Source organism: Cinclus cinclus, chromosome 2 (assembly GCF_963662255.1).
Source record: "Cinclus cinclus chromosome 2, bCinCin1.1, whole genome shotgun sequence".
NCBI lineage: Eukaryota > Metazoa > Chordata > Aves > Passeriformes > Cinclidae > Cinclus > Cinclus cinclus.
This window is the reverse complement of record NC_085047.1, coordinates 23,337,647-23,350,349: the sequence shown is the minus strand read 5'-3', so window position 1 is coordinate 23,350,349 and position 12,703 is coordinate 23,337,647.

Here is a 12,703-nt window from a genome sequence, read left to right as displayed (position 1 = left end):
CTTTTCTTCTCAACCCTGGGTGCCCTTGCCTTCTGCCTTTCTTGTCTCGTGAATGGAGACGGAAAGCTTCTCGGCTAGAACTCGCCTAGAACAACTGCGGCTGCACATTGAGCTGGCCTGGAACGCCCTGCTGAAACTTGCCTTCTGGCACCACATTCACGGGGCAGCCGTCTTTCTTCGGCCACCTGCCAAGCGGCCCCATATCGCCGCGCTCGTTTGCACTCCGCTTGTCAGATTGGCTTCCCGTGGCGCTGATTTCAGCCTGGCCAAATACTAGCGCTCCGGAGAGCTGTCTCGCAGACAATAATGTCCCGGCATAGAAATTTGTCCTGCAATGTTCCCTCCTCTTTTCCCACACTGTGTTGCTCTGATGAATGCCTTGAGCATGGAACGACTTAAGCCAGCAAGTATTCCTCGCCGGCCACCTCTCGCTGTGCAAGAGGTACGCCGTGGACCCTGAGAACGCTGCCAAGCAAAAAGCAGAGCCGTGACCATAAAAGCGAGGAGAGAGCATGCACGAAGCACACTAGTTCTGTCTAGTGCTTTCCGTGCAGAGAGGCGGCAAAGCTGAATGCCGTGTCCGAGCTTGACAACTCGCTGGAGCACAGAAAGCCAAGAATGAAGAGGCGGAACACAGCCTTGGTTTCAGCAGCTTCCGGGACCGCAAAAGTTCACCAATAGCTCTGTCAAAGCAGAACTCGGCTGCGAATGCTCTCGCAGCTTGGGAAAGTTAGGCGCAGCTGTTGACCAGCTCTGCCCGTGGCCACAGGCTGCTTCTTCCACCTTTCACTGGGGCAGAGCTTTTGCGGAACAGAGACGGCATTCTTCCAGTGCGTGTTCTCCAAGGAGCTGTGAAACAGAGCCTAGCACGCTGTCTCGCTGATACTGGCTTTCGGCAAGCAAGCGTGCCGCACCGCCTACATTCTGCACTCTGGCAGCCTAGTTGCCAGCTTTCGACAGGTGCTGTCCTAGCAAGGAAGCTCAGGCAGTCAAAGCCGGTGCAGGGCGGCACCTTTCTGCTTTGCCCGCCTAAGCGGCGTCACACTCCCAAGGATACTGTGTCCTTTCCCTCTGCACTGCGTCTGCCGACGTGCTCTCTGCATCTCGGAGCATAACGGCAAAGGACAACGTTTTGCACGGCAGGGTAGAAATGGCATTGCTAGCAGGAAAGCTAGATGCCTTGGAACTGCCCGCTTACCCCTTGCCACTCACTTCAGGCTCGTACGCTGAGCAGAACAGCCTGTTGTTCCTGAAGCTTCGCTGGCTGTCGTTCGTGCCCAGACGCGATTTCCTTCCCAAGGAGGCGAAGCGCCCTCTACTTCTCGCACCGAGCGCGCTGCTCCTGGCTTTCGCCTCTGCCGCAACGAGCTCGCTACGCGCACTTTTCTTCTCAACCCTGGGTGCCCTTGCCTTCTGCCTTTCTTGTCTCGTGAATGGAGACGGAAAGCTTCTCGGCTAGAACTCGCCTAGAACAACTGCGGCTGCACATTGAGCTGGCCCGGAACGCCCTGCTGAAACTTGCCTTCTGGCACCACATTCACGGGGCAGCCGTCTTTCTTCGGCCACCTGCCAAGCGGCCCCATATCGCCGCGCTCGTTTGCACTCCGCTTGTCAGATTGGCTTCCCGTGGCGCTGATTTCAGCCTGGCCAAATACTAGCGCTCCGGAGAGCTGTCTCGCAGACAATAATGTCCCGGCATAGAAATTTGTCCTGCAATGTTCCCTCCTCTTTTCCCACACTGTGTTGCTCTGATGAATGCCTTGAGCATGGAACGACTTAAGCCAGCAAGTATTCCTCGCCGGCCACCTCTCGCTGTGCAAGAGGTACGCCGTGGACCCTGAGAACGCTGCCAAGCAAAAAGCAGAGCCGTGACCATAAAAGCGAGGAGAGAGCATGCACGAAGCACACTAGTTCTGTCTAGTGCTTTCCGTGCAGAGAGGCGGCAAAGCTGAATGCCGTGTCCGAGCTTGACAACTCGCTGGAGCACAGAAAGCCAAGAATGAAGAGGCGGAACACAGCCTTGGTTTCAGCAGCTTCCGGGACCGCAAAAGTTCACCAATAGCTCTGTCAAAGCAGAACTCGGCTGCGAATGCTCTCGCAGCTTGGGAAAGTTAGGCGCAGCTGTTGACCAGCTCTGCCCGTGGCCACAGGCTGCTTCTTCCACCTTTCACTGGGGCAGAGCTTTTGCGGAACAGAGACGGCATTCTTCCAGTGCGTGTTCTCCAAGGAGCTGTGAAACAGAGCCTAGCACGCTGTCTCGCTGATACTGGCTTTCGGCAAGCAAGCGTGCCGCACCGCCTACATTCTGCACTCTGGCAGCCTAGTTGCCAGCTTTCGACAGGTGCTGTCCTAGCAAGGAAGCTCAGGCAGTCAAAGCCGGTGCAGGGCGGCACCTTTCTGCTTTGCCCGCCTAAGCGGCGTCACACTCCCAAGGATACTGTGTCCTTTCCCTCTGCACTGCGTCTGCCGACGTGCTCTCTGCATCTCGGAGCATAACGGCAAAGGACAACGTTTTGCACGGCAGGGTAGAAATGGCATTGCTAGCAGGAAAGCTAGATGCCTTGGAACTGCCCGCTTACCCCTTGCCACTCACTTCAGGCTCGTACGCTGAGCAGAACAGCCTGTTGTTCCTGAAGCTTCGCTGGCTGTCGTTCGTGCCCAGACGCCATTTCCTTCCCAAGGAGGCGAAGCGCCCTCTACTTCTCGCACCGAGCGCGCTGCTCCTGGCTTTCGCCTCTGCCGCAACGAGCTCGCTACGCGCACTTTTCTTCTCAACCCTGGGTGCCCTTGCCTTCTGCCTTTCTTGTCTCGTGAATGGAGACGGAAAGCTTCTCGGCTAGAACTCGCCTAGAACAACTGCGGCTGCACATTGAGCTGGCCCGGAACGCCCTGCTGAAACTTGCCTTCTGGCACCACATTCACGGGGCAGCCGTCTTTCTTCGGCCACCTGCCAAGCGGCCCCATATCGCCGCGCTCGTTGCACTCCGCTTGTCAGATTGGCTTCCCGTGGCGCTGATTTCAGCCTGGCCAAATACTAGCGCTCCGGAGAGCTGTCTCGCAGACAATAATGTCCCGGCATAGAAATTTGTCCTGCAATGTTCCCTCCTCTTTTCCCACACTGTGTTGCTCTGATGAATGCCTTGAGCATGGAACGACTTAAGCCAGCAAGTATTCCTCGCCGGCCACCTCTCGCCGTGCAAGAGGTACGCCGTGGACCCTGTGAACGCTGCCAAGCAAAAAGCAGAGCCGTGACCATAAAAGCGAGGAGAGAGCATGCACGAAGCACACTAGTTCTGTCTAGTGCTTTCCGTGCAGAGAGGCGGCAAAGCTGAATGCCGTGTCCGAGCTTGACAACTCGCTGGAGCACAGAAAGCCAAGAATGAAGAGGCGGAACACAGCCTTGGTTTCAGCAGCTTCCGGGACCGCAAAAGTTCACCAATAGCTCTGTCAAAGCAGAACTCGGCTGCGAATGCTCTCGCAGCTTGGGAAAGTTAGGCGCAGCTGTTGACCAGCTCTGCCCGTGGCCACAGGCTGCTTCTTCCACCTTTCACTGGGGCAGAGCTTTTGCGGAACAGAGACGGCATTCTTCAAGTGCGTGTTCTCCAAGGAGCTGTGAAACAGAGCCTAGCACGCTGTCTCGCTGATACTGGCTTTCGGCAAGCAAGCGTGCCGCACCGCCTACATTCTGCACTCTGGCAGCCTAGTTGCCAGCTTTCGACAGGTGCTGTCCTAGCAAGGAAGCTCAGGCAGTCAAAGCCGGTGCAGGGCGGCACCTTTCTGCTTTGCCCGCCTAAGCGGCGTCACACTCCCAAGGATACTGTGTCCTTTCCCTCTGCACTGCGTCTGCCGACGTGCTCTCTGCATCTCGGAGCATAACGGCAAAGGACAACGTTTTGCACGGCAGGGTAGAAATGGCATTGCTAGCAGGAAAGCTAGATGCCTTGGAACTGCCCACTTACCCCTTGCCACTCACTTCAGGCTCGTACGCTGAGCAGAACAGCCTGTTGTTCCTGAAGCTTCGCTGGCTGTCGTTCGTGCCCAGACGCGATTTCCTTCCCAAGGAGGCGAAGCGCCCTCTACTTCTCGCACCGAGCGCGCTGCTCCTGGCTTTCGCCTCTGCCGCAACGAGCTCGCTACGCGCACTTTTCTTCTCAACCCTGGGTGCCCTTGCCTTCTGCCTTTCTTGTCTCGTGAATGGAGACGGAAAGCTTCTCGGCTAGAACTCGCCTAGAACAACTGCGGCTGCACATTGAGCTGGCCCGGAACGCCCTGCTGAAACTTGCCTTCTGGCACCACATTCACGGGGCAGCCGTCTTTCTTCGGCCACCTGCCAAGCGGCCCCATATCGCCGCGCTCGTTTGCACTCCGCTTGTCAGATTGGCTTCCCGTGGCGCTGATTTCAGCCTGGCCAAATACTAGCGCTCCGGAGAGCTGTCTCGCAGACAATAATGTCCCGGCATAGAAATTTGTCCTGCAATGTTCCCTCCTCTTTTCCCACACTGTGTTGCTCTGATGAATGCCTTGAGCATGGAACGACTTAAGCCAGCAAGTATTCCTCGCCGGCCACCTCTCGCCGTGCAAGAGGTACGCCGTGGACCCTGTGAACGCTGCCAAGCAAAAAGCAGAGCCGTGACCATAAAAGCGAGGAGAGAGCATGCACGAAGCACACTAGTTCTGTCTAGTGCTTTCCGTGCAGAGAGGCGGCAAAGCTGAATGCCGTGTCCGAGCTTGACAACTCGCTGGAGCACAGAAAGCCAAGAATGAAGAGGCGGAACACAGCCTTGGTTTCAGCAGCTTCCGGGACCGCAAAAGTTCACCAATAGCTCTGTCAAAGCAGAACTCGGCTGCGAATGCTCTCGCAGCTTGGGAAAGTTAGGCGCAGCTGTTGACCAGCTCTGCCCGTGGCCACAGGCTGCTTCTTCCACCTTTCACTGGGGCAGAGCTTTTGCGGAACAGAGATGGCATTCTTCAAGTGCGTGTTCTCCAAGGAGCTGTGAAACAGAGCCTAGCACGCTGTCTCGCTGATACTGGCTTTCGGCAAGCAAGCGTGCCGCACCGCCTACATTCTGCACTCTGGCAGCCTAGTTGCCAGCTTTCGACAGGTGCTGTCCTAGCAAGGAAGCTCAGGCAGTCAAAGCCGGTGCAGGGCGGCACCTTTCTGCTTTGCCCGCCTAAGCGGCGTCACACTCCCAAGGATACTGTGTCCTTTCCCTCTGCACTGCGTCTGCCGACGTGCTCTCTGCATCTCGGAGCATAACGGCAAAGGACAACGTTTTGCACGGCAGGGTAGAAATGGCATTGCTAGCAGGAAAGCTAGATGCCTTGGAACTGCCCGCTTACCCCTTGCCACTCACTTCAGGCTCGTACGCTGAGCAGAACAGCCTGTTGTTCCTGAAGCTTCGCTGGCTGTCGTTCGTGCCCAGACGCGATTTCCTTCCCAAGGAGGCGAAGCGCCCTCTACTTCTCGCACCGAGCGCGCTGCTCCTGGCTTTCGCTTCTGCCGCAACGAGCTCGCTACGCGCACTTTTCTTCTCAACCCTGGGTGCCCTTGCCTTCTGCCTTTCTTGTCTCGTGAATGGAGACGGAAAGCTTCTCGGCTAGAACTCGCCTAGAACAACTGCGGCTGCACATTGAGCTGGCCCGGAACGCCCTGCTGAAACTTGCCTTCTGGCACCACATTCACGGGGCAGCCGTCTTTCTTCGGCCACCTGCCAAGCGGCCCCATATCGCCGCGCTCGTTTGCACTCCGCTTGTCAGATTGGCTTCCCGTGGCGCTGATTTCAGCCTGGCCAAATACTAGCGCTCCGGAGAGCTGTCTCGCAGACAATAATGTCCCGGCATAGAAATTTGTCCTGCAATGTTCCCTCCTCTTTTCCCACACTGTGTTGCTCTGATGAATGCCTTGAGCATGGAACGACTTAAGCCAGCAAGTATTCCTCGCCGGCCACCTCTCGCCGTGCAAGAGGTACGCCGTGGACCCTGTGAACGCTGCCAAGCAAAAAGCAGAGCCGTGACCATAAAAGCGAGGAGAGAGCATGCACGAAGCACACTAGTTCTGTCTAGTGCTTTCCGTGCAGAGAGGCGGCAAAGCTGAATGCCGTGTCCGAGCTTGACAACTCGCTGGAGCACAGAAAGCCAAGAATGAAGAGGCGGAACACAGCCTTGGTTTCAGCAGCTTCCGGGACTGCAAAAGTTCACCAATAGCTCTGTCAAAGCAGAACTCGGCTGCGAATGCTCTCGCAGCTTGGGAAAGTTAGGCGCAGCTGTTGACCAGCTCTGCCCGTGGCCACAGGCTGCTTCTTCCACCTTTCACTGGGGCAGAGCTTTTGCGGAACAGAGACGGCATTCTTCAAGTGCGTGTTCTCCAAGGAGCTGTGAAACAGAGCCTAGCACGCTGTCTCGCTGATACTGGCTTTCGGCAAGCAAGCGTGCCGCACCGCCTACATTCTGCACTCTGGCAGCCTAGTTGCCAGCTTTCGACAGGTGCTGTCCTAGCAAGGAAGCTCAGGCAGTCAAAGCCGGTGCAGGGCGGCACCTTTCTGCTTTGCCCGCCTAAGCGGCGTCACACTCCCAAGGATACTGTGTCCTTTCCCTCTGCACTGCGTCTGCCGACGTGCTCTCTGCATCTCGGAGCATAACGGCAAAGGACAACGTTTTGCACGGCAGGGTAGAAATGGCATTGCTAGCAGGAAAGCTAGATGCCTTGGAACTGCCCGCTTACCCCTTGCCACTCACTTCAGGCTCGTACGCTGAGCAGAACAGCCTGTTGTTCCTGAAGCTTCGCTGGCTGTCGTTCGTGCCCAGACGCGATTTCCTTCCCAAGGAGGCGAAGCGCCCTCTACTTCTCGCACCGAGCGCGCTGCTCCTGGCTTTCGCTTCTGCCGCAACGAGCTCGCTACGCGCACTTTTCTTCTCAACCCTGGGTGCCCTTGCCTTCTGCCTTTCTTGTCTCGTGAATGGAGACGGAAAGCTTCTCGGCTAGAACTCGCCTAGAACAACTGCGGCTGCACATTGAGCTGGCCCGGAACGCCCTGCTGAAACTTGCCTTCTGGCACCACATTCACGGGGCAGCCGTCTTTCTTCGGCCACCTGCCAAGCGGCCCCATATCGCCGCGCTCGTTTGCACTCCGCTTGTCAGATTGGCTTCCCGTGGCGCTGATTTCAGCCTGGCCAAATACTAGCGCTCCGGAGAGCTGTCTCGCAGACAATAATGTCCCGGCATAGAAATTTGTCCTGCAATGTTCCCTCCTCTTTTCCCACACTGTGTTGCTCTGATGAATGCCTTGAGCATGGAACGACTTAAGCCAGCAAGTATTCCTCGCCGGCCACCTCTCGCCGTGCAAGAGGTACGCCGTGGACCCTGTGAACGCTGCCAAGCAAAAAGCAGAGCCGTGACCATAAAAGCGAGGAGAGAGCATGCACGAAGCACACTAGTTCTGTCTAGTGCTTTCCGTGCAGAGAGGCGGCAAAGCTGAATGCCGTGTCCGAGCTTGACAACTCGCTGGAGCACAGAAAGCCAAGAATGAAGAGGCGGAACACAGCCTTGGTTTCAGCAGCTTCCGGGACTGCAAAAGTACACCAATAGCTCTGTCAAAGCAGAACTCGGCTGCGAATGCTCTCGCAGCTTGGGAAAGTTAGGCGCAGCTGTTGACCAGCTCTGCCCGTGGCCACAGGCTGCTTCTTCCACCTTTCACTGGGGCAGAGCTTTTGCGGAACAGAGACGGCATTCTTCAAGTGCGTGTTCTCCAAGGAGCTGTGAAACAGAGCCTAGCACGCTGTCTCGCTGATACTGGCTTTCGGCAAGCAAGCGTGCCGCACCGCCTACATTCTGCACTCTGGCAGCCTAGTTGCCAGCTTTCGACAGGTGCTGTCCTAGCAAGGAAGCTCAGGCAGTCAAAGCCGGTGCAGGGCGGCACCTTTCTGCTTTGCCCGCCTAAGCGGCGTCACACTCCCAAGGATACTGTGTCCTTTCCCTCTGCACTGCGTCTGCCGACGTGCTCTCTGCATCTCGGAGCATAACGGCAAAGGACAACGTTTTGCACGGCAGGGTAGAAATGGCATTGCTAGCAGGAAAGCTAGATGCCTTGGAACTGCCCGCTTACCCCTTGCCACTCACTTCAGGCTCGTACGCTGAGCAGAACAGCCTGTTGTTCCTGAAGCTTCGCTGGCTGTCGTTCGTGCCCAGACGCCATTTCCTTCCCAAGGAGGCGAAGCGCCCTCTACTTCTCGCACCGAGCGCGCTGCTCCTGGCTTTCGCTTCTGCCGCAACGAGCTCGCTACGCGCACTTTTCTTCTCAACCCTGGGTGCCCTTGCCTTCTGCCTTTCTTGTCTCGTGAATGGAGACGGAAAGCTTCTCGGCTAGAACTCGCCTAGAACAACTGCGGCTGCACATTGAGCTGGCCCGGAACGCCCTGCTGAAACTTGCCTTCTGGCACCACATTCACGGGGCAGCCGTCTTTCTTCGGCCACCTGCCAAGCGGCCCCATATCGCCGCGCTCGTTTGCACTCCGCTTGTCAGATTGGCTTCCCGTGGCGCTGATTTCAGCCTGGCCAAATACTAGCGCTCCGGAGAGCTGTCTCGCAGACAATAATGTCCCGGCATAGAAATTTGTCCTGCAATGTTCCCTCCTCTTTTCCCACACTGTGTTGCTCTGATGAATGCCTTGAGCATGGAACGACTTAAGCCAGCAAGTATTCCTCGCCGGCCACCTCTCGCCGTGCAAGAGGTACGCCGTGGACCCTGTGAACGCTGCCAAGCAAAAAGCAGAGCCGTGACCATAAAAGCGAGGAGAGAGCATGCACGAAGCACACTAGTTCTGTCTAGTGCTTTCCGTGCAGAGAGGCGGCAAAGCTGAATGCCGTGTCCGAGCTTGACAACTCGCTGGAGCACAGAAAGCCAAGAATGAAGAGGCGGAACACAGCCTTGGTTTCAGCAGCTTCCGGGACTGCAAAAGTTCACCAATAGCTCTGTCAAAGCAGAACTCGGCTGCGAATGCTCTCGCAGCTTGGGAAAGTTAGGCGCAGCTGTTGACCAGCTCTGCCCGTGGCCACAGGCTGCTTCTTCCACCTTTCACTGGGGCAGAGCTTTTGCGGAACAGAGACGGCATTCTTCAAGTGCGTGTTCTCCAAGGAGCTGTGAAACAGAGCCTAGCACGCTGTCTCGCTGATACTGGCTTTCGGCAAGCAAGCGTGCCGCACCGCCTACATTCTGCACTCTGGCAGCCTAGTTGCCAGCTTTCGACAGGTGCTGTCCTAGCAAGGAAGCTCAGGCAGTCAAAGCCGGTGCAGGGCGGCACCTTTCTGCTTTGCCCGCCTAAGCGGCGTCACACTCCCAAGGATACTGTGTCCTTTCCCTCTGCACTGCGTCTGCCGACGTGCTCTCTGCATCTCGGAGCATAACGGCAAAGGACAACGTTTTGCACGGCAGGGTAGAAATGGCATTGCTAGCAGGAAAGCTAGATGCCTTGGAACTGCCCGCTTACCCCTTGCCACTCACTTCAGGCTCGTACGCTGAGCAGAACAGCCTGTTGTTCCTGAAGCTTCGCTGGCTGTCGTTCGTGCCCAGACGCGATTTCCTTCCCAAGGAGGCGAAGCGCCCTCTACTTCTCGCACCGAGCGCGCTGCTCCTGGCTTTCGCTTCTGCCGCAACGAACTCGCTACGCGCACTTTTCTTCTCAACCCTGGGTGCCCTTGCCTTCTGCCTTTCTTGTCTCGTGAATGGAGACGGAAAGCTTCTCGGCTAGAACTCGCCTAGAACAACTGCGGCTGCACATTGAGCTGGCCCGGAACGCCCTGCTGAAACTTGCCTTCTGGCACCACATTCACGGGGCAGCCGTCTTTCTTCGGCCACCTGCCAAGCGGCCCCATATCGCCGCGCTCGTTTGCACTCCGCTTGTCAGATTGGCTTCCCGTGGCGCTGATTTCAGCCTGGCCAAATACTAGCGCTCCGGAGAGCTGTCTCGCAGACAATAATGTCCCGGCATAGAAATTTGTCCTGCAATGTTCCCTCCTCTTTTCCCACACTGTGTTGCTCTGATGAATGCCTTGAGCATGGAACGACTTAAGCCAGCAAGTATTCCTCGCCGGCCACCTCTCGCCGTGCAAGAGGTACGCCGTGGACCCTGTGAACGCTGCCAAGCAAAAAGCAGAGCCGTGACCATAAAAGCGAGGAGAGAGCATGCACGAAGCACACTAGTTCTGTCTAGTGCTTTCCGTGCAGAGAGGCGGCAAAGCTGAATGCCGTGTCCGAGCTTGACAACTCGCTGGAGCACAGAAAGCCAAGAATGAAGAGGCGGAACACAGCCTTGGTTTCAGCAGCTTCCGGGACCGCAAAAGTTCACCAATAGCTCTGTCAAAGCAGAACTCGGCTGCGAATGCTCTCGCAGCTTGGGAAAGTTAGGCGCAGCTGTTGACCAGCTCTGCCCGTGGCCACAGGCTGCTTCTTCCACCTTTCACTGGGGCAGAGCTTTTGCGGAACAGAGACGGCATTCTTCAAGTGCGTGTTCTCCAAGGAGCTGTGAAACAGAGCCTAGCACGCTGTCTCGCTGATACTGGCTTTCGGCAAGCAAGCGTGCCGCACCGCCTACATTCTGCACTCTGGCAGCCTAGTTGCCAGCTTTCGACAGGTGCTGTCCTAGCAAGGAAGCTCAGGCAGTCAAAGCCGGTGCAGGGCGGCACCTTTCTGCTTTGCCCGCCTAAGCGGCGTCACACTCCCAAGGATACTGTGTCCTTTCCCTCTGCACTGCGTCTGCCGACGTGCTCTCTGCATCTCGGAGCATAACGGCAAAGGACAACGTTTTGCACGGCAGGGTAGAAATGGCATTGCTAGCAGGAAAGCTAGATGCCTTGGAATTGCCCGCTTACCCCTTGCCACTCACTTCAGGCTCGTACGCTGAGCAGAACAGCCTGTTGTTCCTGAAGCTTCGCTGGCTGTCGTTCGTGCCCAGACGCGATTTCCTTCCCAAGGAGGCGAAGCGCCCTCTACTTCTCGCACCGAGCGCGCTGCTCCTGGCTTTCGCCTCTGCCGCAACGAGCTCGCTACGCGCACTTTTCTTCTCAACCCTGGGTGCCCTTGCCTTCTGCCTTTCTTGTCTCGTGAATGGAGACGGAAAGCTTCTCGGCTAGAACTCGCCTAGAACAACTGCGGCTGCACATTGAGCTGGCCCGGAACGCCCTGCTGAAACTTGCCTTCTGGCACCACATTCACGGGGCAGCCGTCTTTCTTCGGCCACCTGCCAAGCGGCCCCATATCGCCGCGCTCGTTTGCACTCCGCTTGTCAGATTGGCTTACCGTGGCGCTGATTTCAGCCTGGCCAAATACTAGCGCTCCGGAGAGCTGTCTCGCAGACAATAATGTCCCGGCATAGAAATTTGTCCTGCAATGTTCCCTCCTCTTTTCCCACACTGTGTTGCTCTGATGAATGCCTTGAGCATGGAACGACTTAAGCCAGCAAGTATTCCTCGCCGGCCACCTCTCGCCGTGCAAGAGGTACGCCGTGGACCCTGTGAACGCTGCCAAGCAAAAAGCAGAGCCGTGACCATAAAAGCGAGGAGAGAGCATGCACGAAGCACACTAGTTCTGTCTAGTGCTTTCCGTGCAGAGAGGCGGCAAAGCTGAATGCCGTGTCCGAGCTTGACAACTCGCTGGAGCACAGAAAGCCAAGAATGAAGAGGCGGAACACAGCCTTGGTTTCAGCAGCTTCCGGGACCGCAAAAGTTCACCAATAGCTCTGTCAAAGCAGAACTCGGCTGCGAATGCTCTCGCAGCTTGGGAAAGTTAGGCGCAGCTGTTGACCAGCTCTGCCCGTGGCCACAGGCTGCTTCTTCCACCTTTCACTGGGGCAGAGCTTTTGCGGAACAGAGACGGCATTCTTCAAGTGCGTGTTCTCCAAGGAGCTGTGAAACAGAGCCTAGCACGCTGTCTCGCTGATACTGGCTTTCGGCAAGCAAGCGTGCCGCACCGCCTACATTCTGCACTCTGGCAGCCTAGTTGCCAGCTTTCGACAGGTGCTGTCCTAGCAAGGAAGCTCAGGCAGTCAAAGCCGGTGCAGGGCGGCACCTTTCTGCTTTGCCCGCCTAAGCGGCGTCACACTCCCAAGGATACTGTGTCCTTTCCCTCTGCACTGCGTCTGCCGACGTGCTCTCTGCATCTCGGAGCATAACGGCAAAGGACAACGTTTTGCACGGCAGGGTAGAAATGGCATTGCTAGCAGGAAAGCTAGATGCCTTGGAACTGCCCACTTACCCCTTGCCACTCACTTCAGGCTCGTACGCTGAGCAGAACAGCCTGTTGTTCCTGAAGCTTCGCTGGCTGTCGTTCGTGCCCAGACGCGATTTCCTTCCCAAGGAGGCGAAGCGCCCTCTACTTCTCGCACCGAGCGCGCTGCTCCTGGCTTTCGCCTCTGCCGCAACGAGCTCGCTACGCGCACTTTTCTTCTCAACCCTGGGTGCCCTTGCCTTCTGCCTTTCTTGTCTCGTGAATGGAGACGGAAAGCTTCTCGGCTAGAACTCGCCTAGAACAACTGCGGCTGCACATTGAGCTGGCCCGGAACGCCCTGCTGAAACTTGCCTTCTGGCACCACATTCACGGGGCAGCCGTCTTTCTTCGGCCACCTGCCAAGCGGCCCCATATCGCCGCGCTCGTTTGCACTCCGCTTGTCAGATTGGCTTCCCGTGGCGCTGATTTCAGCCTGGCCAAATACT